Source organism: Dermacentor andersoni, chromosome 9, assembly GCF_023375885.2.
Source record: "Dermacentor andersoni chromosome 9, qqDerAnde1_hic_scaffold, whole genome shotgun sequence".
Classification (NCBI taxonomy): Eukaryota; Metazoa; Arthropoda; class Arachnida; order Ixodida; family Ixodidae; genus Dermacentor; species Dermacentor andersoni.
Genome location: NC_092822.1, coordinates 54,090,258 through 54,114,531, shown reverse-complemented (window position 1 = coordinate 54,114,531; position 24,274 = coordinate 54,090,258). Strand labels below are relative to the sequence as shown.

At 48.8% G+C, this 24,274-nt stretch overlaps 1 protein-coding gene across 3 annotated transcripts in view; it reads left to right on the top strand.

The window, feature by feature from the left end:
* The window catches only part of LOC126528044 (glutathione S-transferase-like), a 111,121-nt gene that overhangs the window by 76,822 nt on the left and 10,025 nt on the right, over window positions 1–24,274 (top strand). The window contains exon 1 of one of the 3 annotated variants that reach the window (XM_055069103.2): window positions 5,247–5,538. The exons of 1 other annotated variant lie outside the window; for it this stretch is intronic. The gene's annotated coding sequence lies outside the window, so the exon portion shown is untranslated. Of the gene's footprint in view, window positions 1–5,246; window positions 5,539–24,274 lie in introns of those variants that run through there. One more of the 3 variants, XM_055069101.2, reaches the window with a different exon arrangement.

Sequence of the window (24,274 nt, the reverse complement as noted above, 5' to 3'; positions counted from 1 at the left end):
CGTCATAAATTATATATTCAGCATCAGGAGCTACTGGAATTGCCTCTTGCGAAAATTTCTAGCGGAAGAGCTATAATGCCTACACGAGAAACCAGAAACATTACGTGAATAGATTTCTTTTGCATTCAGAAAACACAGAATGGTTTGTCGTTAATGATCAGATTGTTAGTTTAGCATAATTTGTGCATGTCAAAAATTGAAACAATGGTTACAAGGTTCAAGTTCAGATTTGAGAAGCAAATACGTTGTTTTCTAAAAACTATTTGCATAGTTTCTAAATATGTGCGTTATATTTGCACAATAAAAAAGTGCGTTCTCATTATTTCTTTCAATGTTCACAATATTTTTGGTACGTCTTTACGGGCCCGTAAATGATGGCTTAAAAAACTTAATGACACGTCGCATCATAAAAAAAATTCTGGCAGATGCTACGCACTGTGGGAATCGATGTTATACGAAGCAGTGTGCGGGGAGCCTACCATGTTAACGAAACGGCCATGAAAGCACCAAGGCGCAGGCGGCTATTTCGTGACTTACATGGCACGCATGTCATGACATTCATGTCGCGACCCATCGTTTATGTTCTTCATACATTATTGTCATATACTATGCCAATTTTGGCACACGCCAAGACGTCGGCAGCTGTACATGACCTACCTGACAACACGCATGTGATGACATTCATGTCATGACCAATCATGTATGTTCGTCATACGCTCTTGTCATACTATGCCAACTTTCATACATACCAAGTTAACGAAAAGACCATGAGAGCTTCAAGACGTAGGTGGCTAGGCAGATAGATAGATACTGTCAATGTGGCACCAAGATGTTCAAGAAAAGCTCCGCATTTATATGCACCGCCTACTCGGCGCGCCAGGGCCGTCGCAAAGCAACAGCGTCAGGCGTGTAGCATAGCAGCGATTCGCTTACACAAAAGTGAGCGCGCGCATCTTATAGCTGACGATGAAGAAATACGAAGTACCGGGACGCGTTCCAACAGTCACAGCCCGCGTCACGAACAGTCCTACCGATAAAATAGACACGCGTCTTGAGGCGTGTAACAGGGGGCACTCTGTAGTGGTTTTCCCTTAGTCCTCAGTGTGAAGAACTGAGTGTAACGGCAGTAGTGAAGGAGGAGAACAACAATATCAGCAGGGCCGAATTGAACAGGTATATATGAGAAGATAATACGACAGAAGCAATAAACTAAGGAGAAAGTGCGGAGATTTAAGGAAACGTTTTTTTTTGTAAAAACAAAAATAAAATAAAAACATGTACCTGTGTAAATATGGAATACACGAATACATGTGCGTATGTGTACGTTACCATTTAGTATTCTAGGGACACTTACAAATCTAACGCTTGAAGAGATATTAACCCAAGGTTGGTTGTACGAGTTTTTTTTTCTGCTTATTATTGCACACAAAAGAAAAACAACTTTTAATTGATCAACACGACTTCTTGCTCGGATATACTATCGGCGTCTAATGGAACGCGAAAAGCGGAGCATCGCGCCCGAAGCACAACGGAAGCTACATAGTACGCGTGGTCAGCCAGTCAACACTATAGTGACAGACGCACATTCAGTTGGACCACACTGTGCGATCATGCTTGCCCTACATATACTGCCATATTTCCACTTCATCTGTTTCGTATTTTTAACGTGATACCGTTAGGCGCCCCGTGTCGCACAGTATCCGGTGTCGGCGTCCGGCGCCGGCGTCGCCGTGAGTGAAAATTCCCGTATTAATTTAGCCATATGTATATGCCACGCCTTGCTATATATGGCATGTGGTACATACGGGCTATATTTCCGCACCAATCTATCACTAAGGTTGATCATGCTTTGTCATACATTCTTGACAAAGTTATTACATGTAAATTTGAGAACAACAGACCACAAACAAATTTCACTAAACAGAGCACGGACAGCGCATTCCTTTTACGTTGAACCTGAGACTAATACCTGTGTCACACAGGCACATTTAGAAGGCCTTCCAGTCGACGGCCTTCGAAACGCCAGAACTCTATCGAGTCAAAGGAGTTGTCGCGCTGCTACACGGCACTTTTGAAAGGCCGTTGAGTGGTTCAGGCGTCTCTCGCAAAATTTTGTGCCGCTGCGGATCTTTAGTTTCGTTTTCATGTCACGAAAAGTAAAACAACATTAAAACCACTTAATAACGCTATGGCGTCGGTATGATGACGCATTGTGTGGACTCCTTAAGAGCAGAGTGCATACGAGGCGCGGTGAAAGTGTGGTTAAATGCATTTCTCTTCTTCCTGGTGCACTCGTAGGTGCAAGAAGTAGTGGCGGAAGCCAAGTCGCAGGCCGTAGAAACGTCTTAGGCTAGTAATTAGGTAAAGTACACGTGAATGTCGCCATGTGAATAATTTCAAACTACGTAGCAAAGGGTGATCGTTCTAGCTGTCGCTTACAGCTTCGCTGCCCTACCACCTTCACGGCACGGATTGGGGAAGAAAATTTTATTATATTTTATATCCGCCACCTTTATTAGGCTATCATATTTAGCGGTATTATTCAATCGTGCGCTTTATGCTCCTGCCATCCTCTTCCCTAATGAGCCCTCCTGTCAAAAAATTATCCATTTATTATTTGGTTCGTCTAACATAGATCAAAGCGCCATCACCTTGCATAATAAAGCTTTCTTTTGTGCAATCTAAGTCCGGGTTCAGAGGCCAGTATGTTGTTTTTTAATAAAGACGACTTAACCATCAAACGTCAAGGGAGAACATGTGACCGCCGAAGGCCACGAAAACGGTTGAAGGAGCGAAAGAAGGCTATTCGCTTTCAAAACGACTGAACAATGTATCTCGTATGGGAGCCCCAACGTAATTCAATTCTGGAAACGTTCAATTGCAAGAGCAATGCAGCATTGCTGCTGTTTAGAACACGTCAGTAATCAAATAAATACGCCGCTCCTACTGTTCATTTGCTTTCAAGGCGCAACGATGTAAGCCGGGCTTTATGGTTTGGTTCATACAGTCGTAGATCGAGCCGTAATTGGGAAGCGACTTTGAGGAATAGCTAGTTCATGCTCCGCTCTGAAAGATATCGTTTTTTACACATTTAAATAAAAGAAACACAATATGTATTCAGGGTCGGAGTAGGCATACTTTTCATATTGATTCAAAGTAAAGATTATATATGTAATAGAGATGAAATATCGAGTAAAAGTGGAGGCAGTTGGAGGGTCCTAGGTAGACAGACTCCCTGAAAAATTTGCCACTTCTTTGCCAAACTTTGGAACTATCTGTAGTTTATATGGCGAATATCTGCATCGTGCGAGGCCTATTCCATGCTAAAAATTGGGATATCTAATTTTCGATACAAGTATCAGCTCGTTGAGCATAAAAGTGTTTAAGCAGATGTGCATTTTACTGCGGGACAATAGCGAAATTTCATACTAGTACAAATTGTTCTTGTGAAAGCAGTTGCCGGGAAGCTGCAACTGCGCCCTATGTAACCGCAATCTTTACCGGGAAACGCATGCGGTGAACGCTATGCGCGAAGGCGACCTTTCCGGTTCTTTTTATTTCGAATCACTTTTTTTTAGTTGCCCCGCACGGCCGGCGCCGCCGCTGCCGCGTATGCGCTAAAGCCCCTTAAACTTCGTAAAGTAGCGACACTCTTGTCGTCTGCTTGCACTCCTTCTCGTTTCTCCTCTCTTTCAACACTCTCCTCGACCGTGGCGCCGCCTATACTGCTCGAGCATAGCAACGGCGCCAACTTGCGCTCCCCGCCACTCTGTAGTCGCTTCTCGAGCAAAAATGGCGCTGATGCACGGCGCGAGGGCCCGTGTTAATACCCGTGTGACACGGGTATTAACTACCAAACATGCGAAACAATAACAGCAAACTAAAAATTGTGTAATCTTTTTTTGGCGCGGCTTTGCACTACCTGCATTTATGGGCCCACGAAGGACGCCGCGTTTCAATCAGAAACGCAACGCCTTCGTGCGTTGCGTTTGCCGCCAGCGCTTCCCGGTAAACGTTGCGGTTACATAAGCAGCAGTCGCCGGCAAGCGTGAGAAGCAGTGAGGGATCTTTGAATGCCATCGCATTCCACTCTTAAATTCGAAGCTTACGTGTACTCCAAATTTTGTTCTTTTTCTCACTTACGAATAGGACAGAACCAAAAACAGGAGTGAAAATATCGCAGTATATGAGCCGAGCATCCCCGCACAATGCACAAATCACAGCGAATGTTCGCGCACTTGTGAATGCAGATCATTCACCAACGGCACCCACTGTGTACCTTCAGTTATGCTTCGGGCACGGGTACCGCTGTTCGCGCATTATTTGACGCCGCTAGTACGGTTGGATGAAACGTAAAAATATACCGACGGGCTGCCGAAGTTGGAGGATGGACGGCAATATATGTACGCGCTGTGCTATAGTTACCGGCGTCTGTTCTTGTTTACCTCGCTCGCTCATGTAGAGTACATGAGTAAGCTTTATCGAAAGATGTAGCAAGTATGAGAGAAAACGTGTTTCTTTAAAGAATTTACTTTAAGAAAGCCCAACCGTGTAGCCATGACAGTTTAGGTCAAGCTGCATTTCAGATAAAGCCTCTCACACCCACATCCCGGCATTTCCAAGTCGGTAGAACGAACGGTAGAAGACACGTCTAAACGGCGGCGTTTACCATCTCCATCTAAGCAATATGGTAGGATACTAGGGATTTTGGCCGAGTGTGGGGGAACAGTCGCACTCAATATGGGCGCTAGTGAGTATACAGCGGGCCTGTTCCTTCCTGTAGAGCTTTATGCCTACCAGAAAAAAAAAAAAGAATAAAGAAACGGCTATAGAAGTTGAACTAAACGTGAATTCCTAGTCAAACACAGTGTCCCTTCATTATGAAACGAGATCGATCAAGTCGAAAGCCTTACGGCAGCCCGTTTATCCGGGAAAATAGATGCTGTCTTAGGACTCGCAAAGATGCGTCCTGATGCACCGGCTAAATTACCAATAAAAGTAACGCCGTTTCTGTTTCAATATGGAAGCGTTGTTCACAAGCTCTTCAATAAAGAATTGTTGAGGGAACCGTTGATTGCGATTGTCGAGTGAGAGAGGTAAGGTATAAAGGTTAGCCATGTGTGACTTTCTGGTTCGCTACCCTGCACTGGGCTAGCAGAACTAGGAATTGGAAATTGAGCAGAGAGAAAGGGGGAGAGAGAGAGAGGAAGAGTATGCGTGTCAAAATAAGCTAATGGATTATGCAGTCCGCCGACGTTAAATGGTTTAGAGCTGCAAAAATATGTATCCTCCTTCCCTAAAGGGCAATGGACGCACAAGCAATACTTCCGAAGTATGCACCTGAATTTGATAACAGTGTTTGTAATCGCGGCATTCATTGTTGTTGGCATGTTTTAGTAGAAGGCGGTGACATCATGACGATGAGAGCGGCGTGACAACGTGGATACATATGACGACAACGGAGACGACGACAGGAACATCGCCAATACGGCGTGACGACAACGGAATGACGACCACGTGACGACAACGGCTGCGCACGTGAGCGTCTTTCTCTTCCGACCACTCGCTGTAAAACCACGCAGATCTCCCACATTGTCCGTGGAAGTCGGCCTCAGCGATGGGGAACAGGCAAGACGAGATGGCGCATCTCGACAGAAGACGCGCAACAAATACCGGCTTCTGACGTGCTTCGCAACGACCATGTCAAGGCGACGGAGATTATGGACAGTTTTAGTATACTGCGCCATAACGATACTTACGCAGCACGCAAGTGGTTTACGGAACGTAGGAGCGCGTGTCGCGTTAGGGCTTTTAGTACTGCGAAATGCCTACGTACGTAAACGGGCAAGCGTTTGACGCCGGGCGCGTCGGAGCGCCTTGGCCGCGTCAGCCAGTACGTCGAACCGTCGGTCAAACTAGACGCTGTTGACTTCGCTAACGTGATGTAACGTGTGGGCGTGTTCTCGCTTCGTCGAACTATATTTAGGCCGTTAAGAGACTCTACTTTTAATACGGATGAAATACACGAATCATATCGAGAAAAATAAAAATGGCTGTGGCTTAGCTAAGGTTAAGCCCAGGATGCGAAGCATACTAGCCTTTATTTTAGTTGTTGAACCACTGTTTAGCCTGGTGAACTGCTGTTGCTTGGCTATATTTGGTTCGGCTAGTAGAAGAAACAACTCATGCGTTACTCTGCTTCGCCTTCAAGAGTGGAACGCGATAGCGTTCCCGTCGACCCGCCAAGGGGTGCAAGACAACTGGCTACGGCGCAGCGACTACGCGCCCCGCATTGGACGCGGTGAGCGTCGAGCAACGCAGCGTTCGGCGCGGCAACGAAATGTGCGCCTGAGCAAGCGACGCACGCCTGAGCCTTAGAAACAGCTCGTTTCTAAGGCAACACCGCATTCACTAGAGGCGCTTTTGTACCGCTTCGAAGCATCGTACTCGTGGCTCAGTGGTAGCGTCTCCGTCTCACACTCCGGAGACCCTGGTTCGATTGCCACCCAGCCCATCTTGCAAGAGTTGCCGCGACGCCGCGAGCGACGGCGCGAGTTGGAGCCCCGTTTCTCCTCTGTCGTGACGTCACGGTGTCACGTGGTATTGAAGGCGACACCGCCGCGCCTGAGGAGCTGGGTTGAGCTCTCGTAATATGCTTCGCACAAAAACAGAGTTCTTACTTTCTGAGGCAGGCACGGTCATTTGCGACGAATCGCACCAAAAGCAGGTCGAGCCCTTCGCGCAAACAGCACACACTGAACGCTTTCTCAAAAACAAATTTCCTATTTTCGCTATGCATTCCCACCGTGCAGGTTCCGGGAATGGCTTCTGCGCGTTCACTTCACGCAGCCAAGCCAAATCGTAGGCCATTGAAAAGTACGGCCTTCCGCTGGTCGCCTTTGACGCTGCCATTTTGCGAAACTCCTTTGTCTCGCACTCTCCCGAACAAACAAGAACCACGAGCGCAGCACGCAGGGCTCCCTACGTACGCACGCAAGAATCGGATGCGTGCGCACGCAGCGGCCGCGTACGCATCACGCACCGTTCGTGTTGCGTTCTGCACAGGCGCACTTTGCAGAACGTAGCAATCTTACGTATGCAACGCCCTTACGTACGTTCCGTACGCAGTACTAAAACTGTCTATTTACGGAGGTACGCAACGCAGCGCAGCCACCGACCAGAGCATCTAAACAACGGAGGGAGGAAAACATTTCTCCCCCCACCCCCTCCCCTGGTCCCTCTTCATCGAAGCCCCTCGAGGCCACAAAGCCCCCGTGCGATAGCACGTGCATCCCAGGGGCTTTCAAGACACTAAGGCGGGCTAGTTGGTTAAGAGCATTGTCCCAGATGTTAGCTGGCGTTCGCGAACGAACGTGGCCCGCAACTCGGCTGTGTGAACGCGCTCCTTGCGTCGGTGCGTTTATGGACCCCGCGTGCTGGACAACAGCGATACCAAGTGTACGGAATTTAGCAGAGTAGTGCTCTGAATTTCACAGAAACCGTCAAATGTAGTTAACCCCATTGGCCCAATACCGGCGCTGGACGAATGGACATCTCCGCAAGCAGAGGCCCGCGAACGTCACCTACAGCGCTCCACGAGTTCGTAAAGGAGACTGGAATAATACGCACGATTTGATGCCGCATGCCCGGTTCCCCATCCCTCTTTCCCCTCCCGCTTTTTCGCAGCGAAAGCAGTATAGCTCTACCTTCCAGTGGGTCTTTTATGTCGGTAGGCAAAACTCGGAAGATTCGCGACGCGTGGGCCGCGTGGGCGGCGTGCGCCGCTGGGTTCATTGCAGCACCAGCAGATGGCTCTCGGCTCCGCGCATACTAAGCCCTTTAAACTTCGTAAAGTGCTGCCACGCTTGAAGAATGCCGCCTCCTCCTCGCGTGCTGTGGACGAGGCAGACGCCGCGTCGCTATTGGACTAATAGCATAAGGTGGGCCCTCGCGCCGGGCATCAGCGCCATTTTTGCTCGAGAAGCGACTACGGAGTGGCGAGGAGCGCATGTTGGCGCCGTTGCTACGCTCGAGCAGTGTAGGCGGCGCCACGGTCGAGGAGGGGGTTGAAAGAGAGGAGAAACGAGGAGGAGTGAAGGCGGAGGAGGAGAGTGTCGCTACTTTACGAAGTCTAAGTTTAAGGGGTTTCAGCGCATACGCGGCAGCGGCCGCGTTGGCCGTGCGGGGCAACGAAAAAAAAAATGATTCGAAATAAAAAGAACCAGAAAGGTCGCCTTCGCGCATAGCGTTCACCGCAAGCGTTTCCCGGTAAAGATTGCGGTTACATAGGGTGCAGTTGCCGCTTCCCGGCTACTGCAACTGACTTGTGTTGTGACAGTGCTATGGTATGGCCACGCATTGTGTGGAACGCTTAAGAGCAGCGTGCATACGATGCGCGGTGAAAGTGTGGTTAAGTGCATTTCTGTTCTTCCTGGTGCACTAGTAGGTGCAAGAAGTAGTGGCGGAAGCCAAGTCGCAGGCCGTAGAAACGTCTTAGGCTAGTAATTAGGTAAAGTACACGTGAACGTCGCCATGTGAATAATTTCAAACTACGTAGCAAAGGGTGATCGTTCTAGCTGTCGCTTACAGCTTCGCTGCCCTATCACCTTCACGGCACGGATTGGGCAACAAATGTTTATTATATTTTATATCCGCCACCTTTATAAGACTATCATTTTTAGTGGTTTATCATTTAGTGGTTTTTATGCTCCTACCATCCTCTTCCCTAATGAGCCCTCCAGTCAATAAATTATTCATGTATTATTTGGTTCGCCTAACATAGATCAATGCGCCATCACCTTGCATAATAAAGCTTTCTCTTGTACAATCTAAGTCCGTGCCCAGAGGCCAGTATTTTTTTTTAATAAAGATGATTTAACAATCAAACGTCGAGGGAGAGCATGTGACCGCCGAAGACCACGAAAACGGGTGAAGGAGCGTAAGAAGGCTATTCGGTTTCAAAACGACTGAACAATGTATCTCGTATGGGAGCCTCAACGTAATTGAATTCTGGCTACGTTCAATTGCAAGAGCAATGCAGCATTGTTGCTGTCTAGAACACGTCCGTAATCAAATAATTACACTGCTCCTACTGTTCATTTGCTTTCAGGGCGCAACGATGAAGGCCGGGATATATGGTTTGGTTCATACAGTCGGAGATCCAGCCATAATTGGGGAGCGACTTTGAGGAATAGCTAGTTCATGCTCCGCTCTGAAAGATGTAGTTTTTACAGATTTAAATAAAAGATACACAACATGTACTCAGGGTCGGAGTATGCACATTTTTCGTATTGATTCAAAGTAAAGATTATTTATGTAATAGAGATGAAATATCGAGTAAAAGTGGAGGCAGCTGGAGCGTCCTAATTAGACAGACTCCCTGAAAAAATTGCTACTTCTAAACTTTCGAACTATCTGTAGTTTATATGGCGAATATTTGCATCGTCGGAGGCCTATTCAAATTGGGATATATAACTTTCGATACAAGTGTCAGCTCTTTGAGCATCAAAGCGTTTAAGCAGAAGTGTATTTTACTGCGGCACAATAGCGAAATTTCATACTAGTGCAAGTTCTTCTTGTCAAAAACCTGGTCACTATGACACGGTATGCAAGGATACTATCAGGGTCCTTCTATGCTTTCCTTCTGATCACGAAGCTGCTCCGAAAGTTTCATACAGTGACAGTACGTGGCACCAGTGAGGCTGGCGTAAGAAGAGGGGATCAAGCAGGTTACGTGACCCTTTGTCATTGCTCCGTTTCAAAGGGGATGCCAAGAAATAGTAATCATCGTCAGGCTCAGTCTGCCGCGGTAGATGCAAAGCTTTCGACAATAAAGGGACCTCTGTCACATTTGTTTCATCTTGCCTGCAGAGTGAACCTACGACGGAAACTTTAGGCAAACTACATTAACGTGCGATGCGCTTGTGCTGATATTATACACGCACCATTGTGTGATTATCGTGCCTCCACCACGCCCCTTCTTCCTATAGTAACATTCCTCGCTCAAAATATTTCGATCGGCTGTCTCTATTCACAGTATTGTCAAGTTAGATAAGTGATAAGCGATAAGTTATAAAATATGATTAACTAGCTTAACAAGCAAATTATTAGTTGATTAATTACGTTAGGTTACTTAGCTTTGTTAGTAAGTTAGCTTTATTTTTGCCTGTTTACTTTACTTAGGCAGGTTATTAGTTTTGCTAGTTAGAAAATAGCTTGGTTAATTAGCGTACAAAAACTGAAACGCAACCGCTTCAAACTAGAAACGCAGGCATTTTACGCGTAAATACAAAAAAGGGGCGACGTGCAGTCGCTCTGCAGCCGGTGTCTACCAATTTTTCCAAATAGAGGTGAACATGGAAATGAAACAAGGCGTTGTAGTTGCGAAATTGTCCGATTTTAAATGTTTTAGCGCCGTTCAGAAACAGGACGGTGATTTCCACATTGCACTGACAATATTCACGCGGCGACAGTGGCACTCGACCTTTGCACCAACGCTGGCGTATGCACGAAAAATGGCTGCGGCGTCCGTCGGGCGTCTGCTCCAATGCCCGATGATGATGATTCATTGGCATCCCCTTTGAAACGGGGCGATGACAAATAGTCGCCTAGCCTGCTTGATTTATTCGGGTCTGCTTTTCATTCTAGCATTTTTGTATACAACTTCTTCATCCTTTTTTTTTCTCTTCCTCAAAGCTTTTCTATCTACCTTGCTATGCCTGTAACGGATCCGGTAGTATCAATCTCATCCCTGGTTTTTTTCCCACCGTTACTCTAAGCTGCTCTTGATTATCTTGACATATGGCCGGTTGATGCTTTCTTCAACTTTAAACCCAAGCGCTTCTGGAAGGTGGACATCATCTGCGGGTCTCATTGGGTAAATTCCTTCGAATTGCATTAGGATGTGCTGTCTCTGGATTTTCCCTGACGCACACACATGCTTCATTTTGTTACAAATATTCCCTCCCGTACGTGTTTGTACTAAGACAACCAGCTAGAGCTTTAAATACCAAGGCACTACCCTTTGTATTATCGTACAGATTTTTCCTTGTAATTTTTTTCTTGTCATTCTTGTCAATCTCCGTGGTCTTGTCAGTTTCCGTTCTTTCCATCCAATTCACTGTCTGTATCGCTCACTTTATTTCATGGCTCCTCGTTGTCTATTTACGCTTTAAATTTCCCTGTACCTGGTTACCAACTTTCTCGACCTCTTCCTCCATTCTGTGTCCCCGCTTTTCAGGTACAGATATTTGTGGACTTTAGCTGCTCATTTATTTTGACCCATGTTTCTGAGTATTTCTTCAAAACTGATTTTGCTAAGTGCTTCTCTGACATCCAAAGAGGCCCAACCCATGGATGTCACCCGGCACTTTCTCATTCGCAGTTTTACCGTGGGCTCTCAAAGCCAAGCCGCCTAACAATGTTTGGTTAACTTCCAACGCGGATAAGATATCCGATTTCAGGCTCAGAATAAGATTTGCGAACTTTTGCGCTGACACCATTATTACTTTCCAGATTCCACGTACCACCTCACATTTAATGCTGCTCCAGAATGTTCTATGTTTCATTAATGCTGTATTCCACTTCCCCTTTATTTTCAGGCTATCTTGGTGGGTGCTAGAGTAATTCTTTCCCTCGTTTATGCGTACGCCGAGGTATTTATATTGCTTGACTATAGGTGTGACTTCCTGTTGATACCGCGTGATTAGACGTCTCTTCATTGAAGATCATAATTCCCGATTTCTAAGTGCTAAACTTATGGCTCAGATTTGTCGCTACGTTGCCACACATATTCGAAAGTGTCTGTAAACCTCTTTGATTGTCCGCTAGTAGCACTATGTCATCTGCAAACATCAGTGGACCTCCTGTTGCACCATTTGTCGAAACTTAATTCATGGTCTTTCTGTCGTGATTCTATACCCTCAACATAAAGCGTGAACAACAACGGAGACAAATGACATTCTTGCTTCAGTCCTTGGTGGATTTCCGCCCCTCGATTATCATTTTGGGCCTTGCTATACAATTTGTACTCGGCTGTCTCTATATATCTCCCTCAGCAGCTCCACAAGATCGTCATATACGCCTTCGTGCTACAGAATATCCCGTAAGAATTTCCTGTCTATGTTGTCGTAGGTTCCTTTATTATCTAGAAATGCGATCTCTATAGGTTGTTACGTTTCGCCTACAACGCGCGGTAATGCCGGCGCGGATGCAACGGACGCCGGGGCTTCGCTCAAAGCGGCAGACATTTTGGCCCGTTCGACGCCGCCGCAACGCCACCCCGCCAAGCGTGTCCAGGCGTGTTTCAGGGCCACGTGTCTTCGTATGTGCGTGTGTGTGTGTGTGCCCACGCTTGTCAAAGCGCGGCAGCCGGGGAGCGGAGCTCCCCAAGTGAGGAGCCAGCAGGTCTGTCCGTCGGCGGGTTGGCGATGCGTCACTACACTCGGCTCACCATGTCTCTCGGCTCGACCGTGCGCGCCGTCGTGGGCTCATGCTCCGCCGTCGCGTGGGCTCATCCCGTGACCTTCCTTCTGGCCCGCGACGCCGAGAGTATAAGAGCAGCTGCCCCCGGACGCCAGGAGAGAGGCTCCGATTTGTACTGTTGAGTTACGTGCTCTCCCGTCTCTCCACTTCGGTCGACCTGACCGGCCGCTCTTTTGCTATGTTAGAATAAACAAGTTGTTCTGTTACCAGTCTTCTCATGCTTTGCCTGGACCTTCGGATGCTTCCAGTGCCCCAGGCCGTCAGGCCAACGCTACCCTTGGGGCTTGCGACCCATTCGCAATAACGGGCGTCAGCACCGAGACCCCAACAACTGGTTGCCAGCGGTGAGATCGCGACAACGGAGGCCAGCAGCGAAGAGATGCGGTTGAATGTATGCTGAGCAGCACAACGACCATCCGGGAGCAGTGCAACGAGCCCTGTGTGATGACTGGTTGCCTGCAGCGGAACGACTGCGCTGAATTCTTGGCTGCGAGGTTTGGTGAGTGCGGGACTTTCTTCTTCTGAGTTTTGCCAGGCTTTTGTTAGTGTCAGAAACAGAGCTGGTAATTGTGGTTGTCGTTGCTGCCGGGTTAATTTGCGGCAAGACAATAGTAGGCAGTAGAGAAAGCAGCATTCAGAGCAGCCATGGATTTGAAGTCGTTGCGCAAACCGATATTGCTGGAGCTTGCAAGAGAGTTGGGTCTGGATGTCTCAGACAAACTCAGAAAACCAGAACTGCTAAGGGCTATTCTTGAGTTAGAAGCTGAGGATGACGAGCTGTCGGAATGCCTTGAGACCATTGAGGAGAGGGAGCGTGAACTTAAAGAACAGAAAGAGAAAGATGAGCATGAACTTAAAGAACAGAAAGAGAAAGATGAGCGTGAACGAAAAGAACAGAAAGAAAAAGAAGAGCGCGAACACGCTTTGGAAATGAAGCGTCTCGAGGTAGAGATGGAACGCGCTCGTAATGGAAGTCAGGCACACGGTGCAGGAGAACGAGTATTGTTCAAAATGACTGACCTGATGCGGCCGTTTAAGCTTGGAGAGGACATTGGTTTGTTCCTGGTTAACTTTGAGCGAACGTGCGAGAAGCAGGGGTTCTCTCGGGAAACGTGGCCACAGCGCTTGCTCACTTTGCTACCCGGCGAGGCGGCCGACGTAGTCGCTCGCTTGGAGAGAGAGGAGGCAGAGGATTTCGACAAAGTGAAATCGAGTCTGCTAAAAAAGTACCGGCTGTCAGCGGAGGCGTTCCGTCGGAAGTTTCGGGAAAATGAAAAAGGCAAAAGTGAGTCATATACAGAGTTTGCCTACAGGCTTATGTCAAACATGCAGGAGTGGCTCAAAGAAGAGAAAGCGTTTGGTGACCACGAGAAAGTTCTGCAGTGTTTCGGGCTAGAACAGTTTTATAGTCGGTTACCTGAGAACGTGCGGTACTGGGTCTTGGATAGGCCAGACGTTAGTACGGTGGCTAGAGCCGCTGAGTTAGCCGAGGAGTTTGTGACGCGTCGGGCTCGCGGAGCTAAGGACGGTCAAAAGGGTGAATTTGGCTCCAAGTTTGAGAGGCCGAAGTTCACACCCATGAGAGCAAAGGGGGATACACGTAGTGCGGATGCGAGTGAAAGCAGTCCGACCGAACGTAAGGAGACGGCGGCAACCGAAGCCGAACGCAGAAAGCGGTTCGAGACGAGGCAAGCGCGCGTTTGTTATACGTGCCAGAAGCCGGGTCACTTTTCGGCGCAGTGTCCAGAAACAAAAACAAAAGTCGTGTTTTTGTCTTTATGCAGCACTGACGAGAACATGAAGCTTCTCGAGCCTTACATGCGAGACCTCCTCGTGAACGGGAAAGAGTGCCGAGTGCTTCGCGATTCCGCAGCTACAATGGATGTAGTTCACCCCTCTTACGTAGAACCCGATATGTTCACGGGCGAGTGCGCATGGATCAAGCAAGCAGTGGAAGCTCATAGCGTGTGTCTGCCGGTAGCAAAAGTGCTTATTGAAGGACCTTTCGGAGCACTTGAGACGGAGGCCGCAGTGTCATCTATGCTGCCCCCCCAGTACCCGTACCTATTTTCGAACAGGTCCGATCACCTCCTGCGCGAGAAGGGGCTTTTGTTTGGTGAGGCTAGCGTTCAGGCCTTAACCAGATCGAAGGTTCGGGAGCTCGCTGCAAAGGCGGTAGTTGCGGGGCCAACGTTGTTGAACGATGAGAAAGGGTCAGAGGCGCAGCAAGCTGATATTCAGAGCACGCTCGAACTGAATAAAATTGAGCCTGTAGCGTTAAAGGCACCAGATACTGGAGAGGAAAATCCCGACACGGGAAAGTTAGAAGAGCTGTCTCCAGATTTGCTCATCGCGCCTACGTCAGACGGACTAAACAGGTTGCTAAAAGTCAGCCGGTCGGCTTTGATAGCCGAGCAAAAGAAGGATGGCAGCCTAGAAAACATACGCTGCATTGTCAAGGAACGTATCGCCAAGAAAAATGCTCGCTTTGTGGAAAGAGGTGGGGTCCTGTACCGGAAGTATCTAGACCGCAGGGGAGTGGAGTTCGATCAGCTGATCGTGCCTCAATGCTATCGTCAGGATCTGTTGCGCTTGTCGCATGGGGGTTCGTGGTCCGGACACCTAGGAGTTAAGAAAACTAAGGACCGTCTCTTGCAAGAGTACTATTGGCCAGGGTGTTTTCGGGACGCAGACCACTTTGTGAAGACATGCGACACCTGTCAGCGGGTGGGCAAGCCAGGGGACAAATCGAGGGCGCCGTTGAAGTTGGTACCTATCATTACGGAGCCTTTTAGACGGCTCGTTATTGATACAGTGGGACCTCTGCCGGTAACAGCCACGGGGTACCGACACATTTTGACTGTAATCTGCCCAGCGACAAAGTTCCCTGAAGCAGTGCCGCTTAAAGAACTCAGCTCAGTTGAGATAGTCAATGCACTACTGTCCATATTTGCGCGAGTTGGTTTTCCTGCAGAAATCCAGTCAGATCAGGGTACAGTGTTTACTAGCGCTTTGACGACAGCCTTTCTCGAAAGGTGCGGGGTAAGGCTGTTACACAGCTCAGTGCACCACCCCCAGTCGAATTCCGTTGAGAAGCTCCACTCCGTCATGAAGCGCGTGTTGAGAGCATTGTGTTTTGAACATCAAACTGACTGGGAGCTGTGTCTGCCTGGAGTGATGTTTGCATTAAGGACCGCGCCGCATGCGGCTACGGGGTTTTCGCCAGCTGAACTGGTGTACGGTCGCTCGCTGCGATCTCCGCTTCGCATGCTTCGAGAATCATGGGAAGGCAGGGGCGACGACCCAGTCGTGGTAGAGTACGTGCTTAAGCTCCTCGAACGCTTAAGAAGGGCACAGGAGTTGTCAGGTGAAGCAATGGCAGAGGCCCAGCAGAGGGCCAAGGTTTATTATGATCGGACAGCCAGGGCCCGTCGTTTTGAGGTGGGCGATGAGGTCATGATATTGCGCACATCGCTAAAGAACAAACTCGACGTGCAGTGGGAGGGCCCAGCACGGATTGTTCAAAAACTGTCGGACGTTAACTACGTGGTGAGTCTGCCAGGAAAGCGGAAAGCACAGCAAGTTTACCACTGTAATCTGCTCAAACCCTATAAGCAACGGGAAGCAGTGGTGTGCATGATGGTAAACGTTCCCGAAGAGCTTCCGCTCGAGCTTCCGGGACTAGGCTCAGTGACGAACAGGAAAGACACCGATCAAGTCATTAGTGACTTAAGTAAAGCATCGCTGTCGCCTGAGCAGAAAACCGAACTACACCAGCTCTTACAAGAGTTTCAAGGTCTGTTCTCTGAGAGGCCTGGTAGGACTACTGTCCTTACTCATGACATAGAACTTACCTCCCCAGAGCCAGTACGATCCAAGGCGTACCGGGTGTCACCCCGCCAGAGCGATATTATGGAGGCTGAGGAAAAGAAAATGCTACAGCTCGGTGTTATTGAGGCGGGTGAGAGTGATTATACCTCCCCTCTGATTTTAGTTGAGGTACCGGGCAAGGAACCTCGTCCTTGCGTCGACTACCGCAGGCTTAATTCCATCACTAAGGATCAAATTTATCCGATCCCTAACATCGAGGAGCGCCTTGAGAGAGTGAGTAGCGCTCAGTTTATTTCCACCCTAGATCTTGTCAGGGGTTATTGGCAGGTTCCCCTTACAGAAGAGGCTAGTAGGTATGCGGCGTTCATTTCACCAATGGGGACATTCCGTCCTAAAGTTTTGAGTTTTGGTTTGAAGAACGCGCCATACTGCTTTTCAAGCCTCATGGATAAAGTGTTGCGGGGACAGCAAGAATTCGCTTTACCGTATCTAGACGACGTAGCGATATTCTCCGCATCCTGGCCTGAGCATATGGCGCACTTGCGGGCAGTGCTAACCCGCCTGCGCGATGCGGGCTTGACAGTCAAGGCTCCCAAGTGCCAGTTAGCACAGGCCGAGGTTGTCTACCTCGGACACGTGATTGGTCGGGGTCGTCGCCGCCCCTCTGAAATAAAGGTGGCCGCTGTGCGAGACTTCCCGCAACCGCGCACGAAGACCGATATTCGGTCGTTCTTAGGTGTCGCCGGCTACTATCAGAGGTACATCCCCAGGTACTCTGATATCGCGGCTCCCCTAACGGATGCTCTAAGAAAGACAGAGCCGCAAACAGTCGTCTGGGACGAGACAAAGGAAAAAGCTTTTAGCGCCCTAAAGAGCGCCCTAACAAGCCAGCCTGTGCTACGATCGCCCGACTGCACAAAAGCGTTCGTTGTTCAGTGTGATGCTAGTGAGCGAGGCATGGGCGTTGTACTGTGCCAACGGGAAAATGGAGAAGTAGAACACCCCGTCCTGTATGCTAGTCGTAAGCTGACGAGTCGTGAGCAGGCGTATAGCGCCACCAAGAAAGAGTGTGCGTGTATCGTGTGGGCCGTTCAGAAATTGTCATGTTACCTAGCCGGCTCGAGGTTTATCATTGAAACGGATCACTGCCCTCTCCAATGGCTGCAGACCATCTCTCCCAAAAATGGCCGCCTCCTGCGCTGGAGCCTCGCTTTGCAACAATATTCCTTTGAGGTGCGTTACAAAAAGGGGAGTCTCAACGGTAACGCCGATGGCTTAAGTAGAAGCCCCTAACGTGGGAATCAGCCTCAAAATTGCTTGTTACTGATGTTTTTCTTCCTGAGGCAGGATTTTTAACCTATTGCTTTCGTGTAGTGTTTCAAAGTGATGATGTGCTTTCTAGTGCAATTTTCCGATTTGTGGACGCGTTCTGAGTGCTGCTAAACTACTGTAAGGAACTAGGCAGCAGTATAAAAGGGGAAAGAGCCTGGCAGGGCTTAGTGAGGGTTGTGCCGTGCTTGCTGACTGAGCGGTTGACTTTCGGCGTAGTTCTAACGCTTGCCGGAAACGAGAACAAAAATGTCAACTCTCCCGAAGTCACTTTGCAGTGTCCTGTGTGCACCTGAACGTGAGAACGAGGCCTTCTCTGTGCGCTGCGCTCAAGAAACGCCAAAGGACGCCCGACTTCGGTTATGAGCATCATCGAGCAACATCCCTCCGGACAGCGGATGCAGTCCCCTGACCATCGGGATCTCCTTCCCCCGGCGGGGCGGTCTGTTACGTTTCGCCTACAACGCGCGGTAATGCCGGCGCGGATGCAACGGACGCCGGGGCTTCGTTCAAAGCGGCAGACATTTTGGCCCGTTCGACGCCGCCGCAACGCCACCCCGCCAAGCGTGTCCAGGCGCGTTTCAGGGCCACGTGTCTTCGTATGTGCGTGTGTGTGTGTGTGTGCCCACGCTTGTCAAAGCGCGGCAGCCGGGGAGCGGAGCTCCCCAAGTGAGGAGCCAGCAGGTCTGTCCGTCGGCGGGTTGGCGATGCGTCACCACACTCGGCTCACCATGTCTCTCGGCTCGACCGTGCGCGCCGTCGCGTGGGCTCATCCCGTGACCTTCCTTCTGGCCCGCGACGCCGAGAGTATAAGAGCAGCTGCCCCCGGACGCCAGGAGAGAGGCTCCGATTTGTACTGTTGAGTTACGTGCTCTCCCGTCTCTCCACTTCGGTCGACCTGACCGGCCGCTCTTTTGCTATGTTAGAATAAACAAGTTGTTCTGTTACCAGTCTTCTCATGCTTTGCCGGGACCTTCGGATGCTTCCAGTGCCCCAGGCCGTCAGGCCAACGCTACCCTTGGGGCTTGCGACCCATTCGCAATAACGGGCGTCAGCACCGAGACCCCAACAAGGTCTATTCCGAGCTACTGAAGTTTCTATGAACTGAGTTGGTATAAACATATCTTCGAAGCGTCTGCCTGCGCTGAACTTATCCTGTAGTTTCCCCAGTACGTAACTTTTCTCCGCGCACTGTTTATTTTTATAGCTTGCACTGCTGACTGTAACTGGCCTGTCACCTTCGCCTTTGCAGATTAGGTTCATTTTTCTTTCACGCCATCTAAACGGATCTTTCCTTCTTCGTTTTAATCGCTTTTTCCATGGCATTAGTCAGCAGTGCGTTGCTCTTTGGATGGGTGTTTTCGAGTAGCTGTATTGAGATTTAATCAGGTCCTGTGGCCTTGTTATTACGATAACTTTCTTCGGCTGTTTTTTTGAGCGAAATTTTCTATCCTAAATTTTGATGTCACAGGTTGTTGCTGAAACTGTTTGAATATGAACTACGCTTTCTTTCGTGCCGGTTATCCTTAATAACATCCGTGATATACTACAGCGTGACGACTCCTTCGAAGATGTCACCATCTTTATCCTTTACAGCCATTTGAGAATTTTCGGTTGCGCATCAAAACGCCCTTACATGGTTCCAGAATCTTTTCGGCGTGCATTTGTCTCTTTCGCGAATGTTGTATGCAACAAACGTCCACTTGTGCATATAACTTTTCTCTTGCACGTGTTCACACGTGACCTGCTTTCCTTTCTCGGTATTTGTTCTACCTAAGAAACACTTCGTGTAATCTCAACGTTCTGGCTTCTCGATGACCCCTACAGACCCATGCTTACGCTCTTCTACCCCTTGATTTGTTTCCCTGTTCCACCACTTAGTCTTTCTAATCTAACAATTCTGCCCGCGGCAAAACTGTAGGATTTTAAATCAAGGCCGCTCAGGTGGAGTGCGCCAACGTGTTATAATCTCGCGTTACCTGCACGTGAGCTGTCTTCTTCACTGGCTCTAGAAGCTATAGTCGCGCCCCTACAAGCATCTTACATTTCCTGAAACTTAGCGACATGGCACAGGTGGAAGGGATCGAGGTAGACGACAGTTTCGTGACCAAAGGAATATTTATTGACGCTATTACGCGCACGTGAGGAACTCTCGAAACACACGCGCACACGCACACGAAAGGGTACCGTGCAGTGAATTCACGGTGTTTTCGGCGCATCGTCAGACGCATCTTTTTTCAACCATCCAGCGTCGTTGCTGAAACTAGTCGGAGAACACATAGTTAGGCTAACAGGGTCAAGTGTTCAATGCCCCGCCGCCATGCCGGCGCATTCACATTGGGACGCGTACTTGTTTATCTTTTTTTCCCAAGGACCGTTTTTCACCGGTTAACAAATAATAAATGTTATCGCTCAGTGCCGCAGGAGCCTCTCTGTATCGGACCTTTCTCGAAGGCTGTCACCATTGCTAACGGTTGTCTAAGTTGCTGTCCGTAGCTTGTGTAATCAGAGATTGCATGCATGACTCGAACAGTGTTGTACACCCTTGGAATTTTTCAAGCGAAGCTTCTATTGGCTCACAACTTTCGGTGGCGGTCTGGTCACGCAAAAACCCAGTTGCTCCCAGAGCAGAGCAGCTGCTGGAAAGGGCGGCTTGATGAGTTGACCGCTGCGCCGGCGCCGGAGCATGAGTCATTAGCAAGGATTGCAGCTGCATAGGCGCGCGCTCATGCCATGCGCGCAACCAATCAGAGCCGTTTCGCTTCCGCTGGGTAGGGAAAAGGAAGGAAGGGGTATTGCACGTGCTTCGCCAGCTTCGTTTCCGTTCATTTCAGTCTCGGAAAAGGGACTGGAACGGCCACGCGTTCTCCGTTCCCCGGAGAAGCAGGCAGCCTTCGACGAGCGGCGGCGAGAACTCGCCCGTGAAAGGTCTCGCCGTCGGCGCGCCGATCCAGCCGTTAAGGGCAAAATGTGATCCGATTTAGCGTGAGCACGCGAACACGTACGTCACGTTGACTAGGACAAAAGCGTCTATAGTTCGAGAGATAGGCCGACGCACTGGTGAAGCCAACGTGACCGGACGCGACAACGTGCTCCGACGCGCCTGGCGTGGAGCGACGCTCGCCTGCGCGCCGGTAACGTCGGACAATAAACGCGCCTTTAGAGCCGCTCGAGTCCAGGCAATCGGATAGCAACGAGAAGAAGAACCGAGATGAGGGAGCGGGAGGCCGAAGCAATCCGGCACCGTTGCGTGTGTGTTACTAAATCGCGACGAAGGTCAGGTGTACGCAGGACAAGCTTCGCTTACCCCCATTTTAGGTACGAGAAGGTTTGGCAATTTTTTTTTATACAACGCGAGTGTCGGTCACGTGGCCTGTCAGCGGCCTTGTGGCGGTGAGAGGTGGGAGAATCGGCGACAGTACGCACGGGCGCGCAAGGCAACTTCTGGTTCGCATGTATCCTGCTGCGATTTTCGCTTCAGCAGTAGCCATTGCCTCTACAATGCCGATGACATGCCGTGCGGTTAGCGCACGCGCAATATTAAGAAAATTTGCGAGAGTTTAGTACATTCTAGAACGCATGCGAGCACCAGCGATTACGCTAGAATGTATACGACGAGTCATACGTTAGAAATAGCGTCTGACCTGTAGACCAGATTTCTGCCATCAAAGAATGTGGCCGCCGCGTTCGTTTTGCTTTAAGTGTGAACTATGTTCCTGCGCGCAAGTTCGCCAGGTAAAGCGCTAAATTCTTTACAGCTTTGCTACTGCCTGGTTGTTCACTGTCACTAAAACGTGTGTAATATGGAATCAGAATTCAAAGACGCCTACGTACCGTGCATTGAGTACGTGTTAAACTTCTGGAGGTACAAAATTATTCAGGAGCCACCCACTATGGCAACCATCGTAGCTCAGGGGACGATTTCTGGGCGCTCAGTTCCACAGACACCGATAATTAGGCTCTGCAGCAACCGCCTGCACTGAAACACATCCTTTGCACCACGCCATCCGAATTCGGACGGACGACAACACACTAGCCTTTCTTTTTTGCCTCACGGCAGTACTTACAATTACGGGATCTGTCGGACAGTGTAGCGGACCAATCCTGGAACAGTAGTCACCAGCAGAAACGCGGCGTATCGTTGCACTCCATTATGTTGTCCGCCGTGGAACGAAGAGTATCAATGCGGTCGTCTAAGTATTCACAAACTTACAAGGACAGGATGCTTTCAAAAAAGTCACAGACGCCGCAATTTACACCCAAAACGAGACGGCTAAGTTGGAAGCACAGCGAAGTCAAGCGCGGAGAAACGTAGAAACAAAGGGAAACGTAACAAGAAGTGCCAGCCATGCGGTCACGTGTCATTTCAGGATGGTTTTGCTTATCGCATTTTTATTTTTATCACCAACAGACCTCGTGACGGAAATTCACATATTAAATAACGCGTTCATGGAACTCGGAGGCCAAATCTCAGAGCCGTTTCATTTCATTATACATTCGAGAACTGGCAAAAACTATACGATAAGATTACCTTGTGTTGTTCGGTGAACTAAGCCTTTATGCGTAATAAATGTTTTTTCTTCTGGTGGTCGTCTGCAAAAATGATGGCAAGCTTTTCACCTCCACCTGTTGCCTCGGTCAAGCAGACGACTAAGTTGAAAACAAATTCAATGCTGTGTCGTCATTCAGCTATATCAAACGCAGAATTCATATCATCAAGTAATATTACTTTAGAAATTAAAAAAAATATCCGGAAAAAAATTCCGCTTTGTGCCTGGTTGTGTTTTCCAAGAAAAAACAAAAGCCCGCAAAATACGCCAAATATAAAATAGATGCGCACTCGCGCGCCGCCACACAGGCGCCTCCAAGCAATCTTTGAAGAATATACGGCTGCATTCGTTTATCGCCGCATCGTGGGAGGCTTCGTCATGTAGGATGGATCGAGAAGTTTCGTGACCTCACTGCGTGGTGCGCTAAGCGTCAGCATCTGTGGTCGCAAGAATGTTGTGCTCGATCATGAGGCACTCGGCATAGCTTTAACCTTCGTGTATCGCGAAACAAAGCTACAAAACAAATTCAACCAATGTTAAAAAAGAACAGCGCACAAAAAAGCATGAAGAAAGGAAAAAAAAGGCAGCTCTCGGAAGAACAGAAAAAAGCTACTCAGGAGTTTACTTAAAAAAAAAAAAGAATAAACCAGAAGCACGTAAGGCATTTCACTCGCCCAAAAAGAAACATCCAGAGGCACAACTGGTTAGCCATTTACACTTTCTGTCTCTTGAACTCTGGAAAAGAGGCTAAACAAAGCAATTTTTGTCTATTTCTATCTTTGTTGCAAGCTTTATAAAGTGCGTTTAAACAGCCGCCTTTTACACCAGTTTTGAGCAGCTATGTTCCACTGTCACTTATAGCACGTGCTCAAATAGGTCACCGTCTGAAGAAATAGAGTACTTGCTCCTTTCCAACACTTGCGCTGTTGGAGCTTTTACCAACGACGTTGGAATCTCGCGGCAAATTCTGCTTATTTTTGCCTTTGAGGCGTCTGGTGTGGTAGTTTCGCTGCTATACACGCGATCTTTCACGTAGTCCCACAAGAAGAAGTCCAGTGGTGCCATGTCCGGCGACCTTGCAGGCCAGGGTACAGGTCCGTGCCGGTCAATCCACTGTCCAGGAAAAAGCTTGCCGAGCCACGCTCAAGATTGATTACTACTACTCGCAGGAGCACCATCGTGTTCAAACGAGATGTTCCCAAAGTGCGCAAGTGGAACGTTGCAACAGAAGTCGTTCACGGGGACCTCGAGGATGTCGTTGACGTAGCGTTGCGTCGTTAATGTGTTGTCAAAAATAACGGGTCCGATAATGTTGCCATCAAAAATACAGCACCACACATTAAACGACCACTGGTATTGGTGTCGTGCTTGTGCCAGCCAGTGGTGATTCCTATCACTCCAGTAGTGCGCGTTGAGAAGATTAACTTTTACGTTTCTGTAGAACTTAGCATCATCCGTCCAAAGCACGCGAGTGAGGAAGTTCGGTTTATCTTCACATTTCGTGAAAATCCAAGTGGCAAAGTCAAGTCTGTTTTCAAAATCTCGGTTTTCAAGCTTTTGACGAAGATGTACGTGGTAGAGGTGCAAGTGATTTTTTTATATCCTCCACGCTGACGACCTTGAGGTTCTGGCCTCCGCACTGGCGTCGCACACACTACCGTCAGGGTTAGCAGCAAAGAATGCCAAAACACCCCTTTCCGCTTCTTGAACTACCGTCGCAATCTTCTGTGGCTTTCTTGTCAGGCCACCCGTCTCGCAAAGGACTTCGTACGTTCTAAGTATTGTTGATGGCCTAGGGCGTCCTCCACAAAGCCACATCCGGAATAGCTTGGCTGTCTTCCTCTTGCTGCTGTGCGCCGCGCCCAGAGCTAGGATCATATTAGTCTTCTGATCATTCGTGAAAGGCATGACTGTGTTCTTCAAGAGCTAGCCGCTGACGTGGTACCGTTGAGATCTCCCATCATTATCAACGCACTGACATGTCAAGCAAAAATGATTTACGCAATCGACAACAGCGTATGCTTGTCGTACACATCGCCAAAACGCATTAGATGGACATAGCCTGCTCAAGGTTTGTTTCT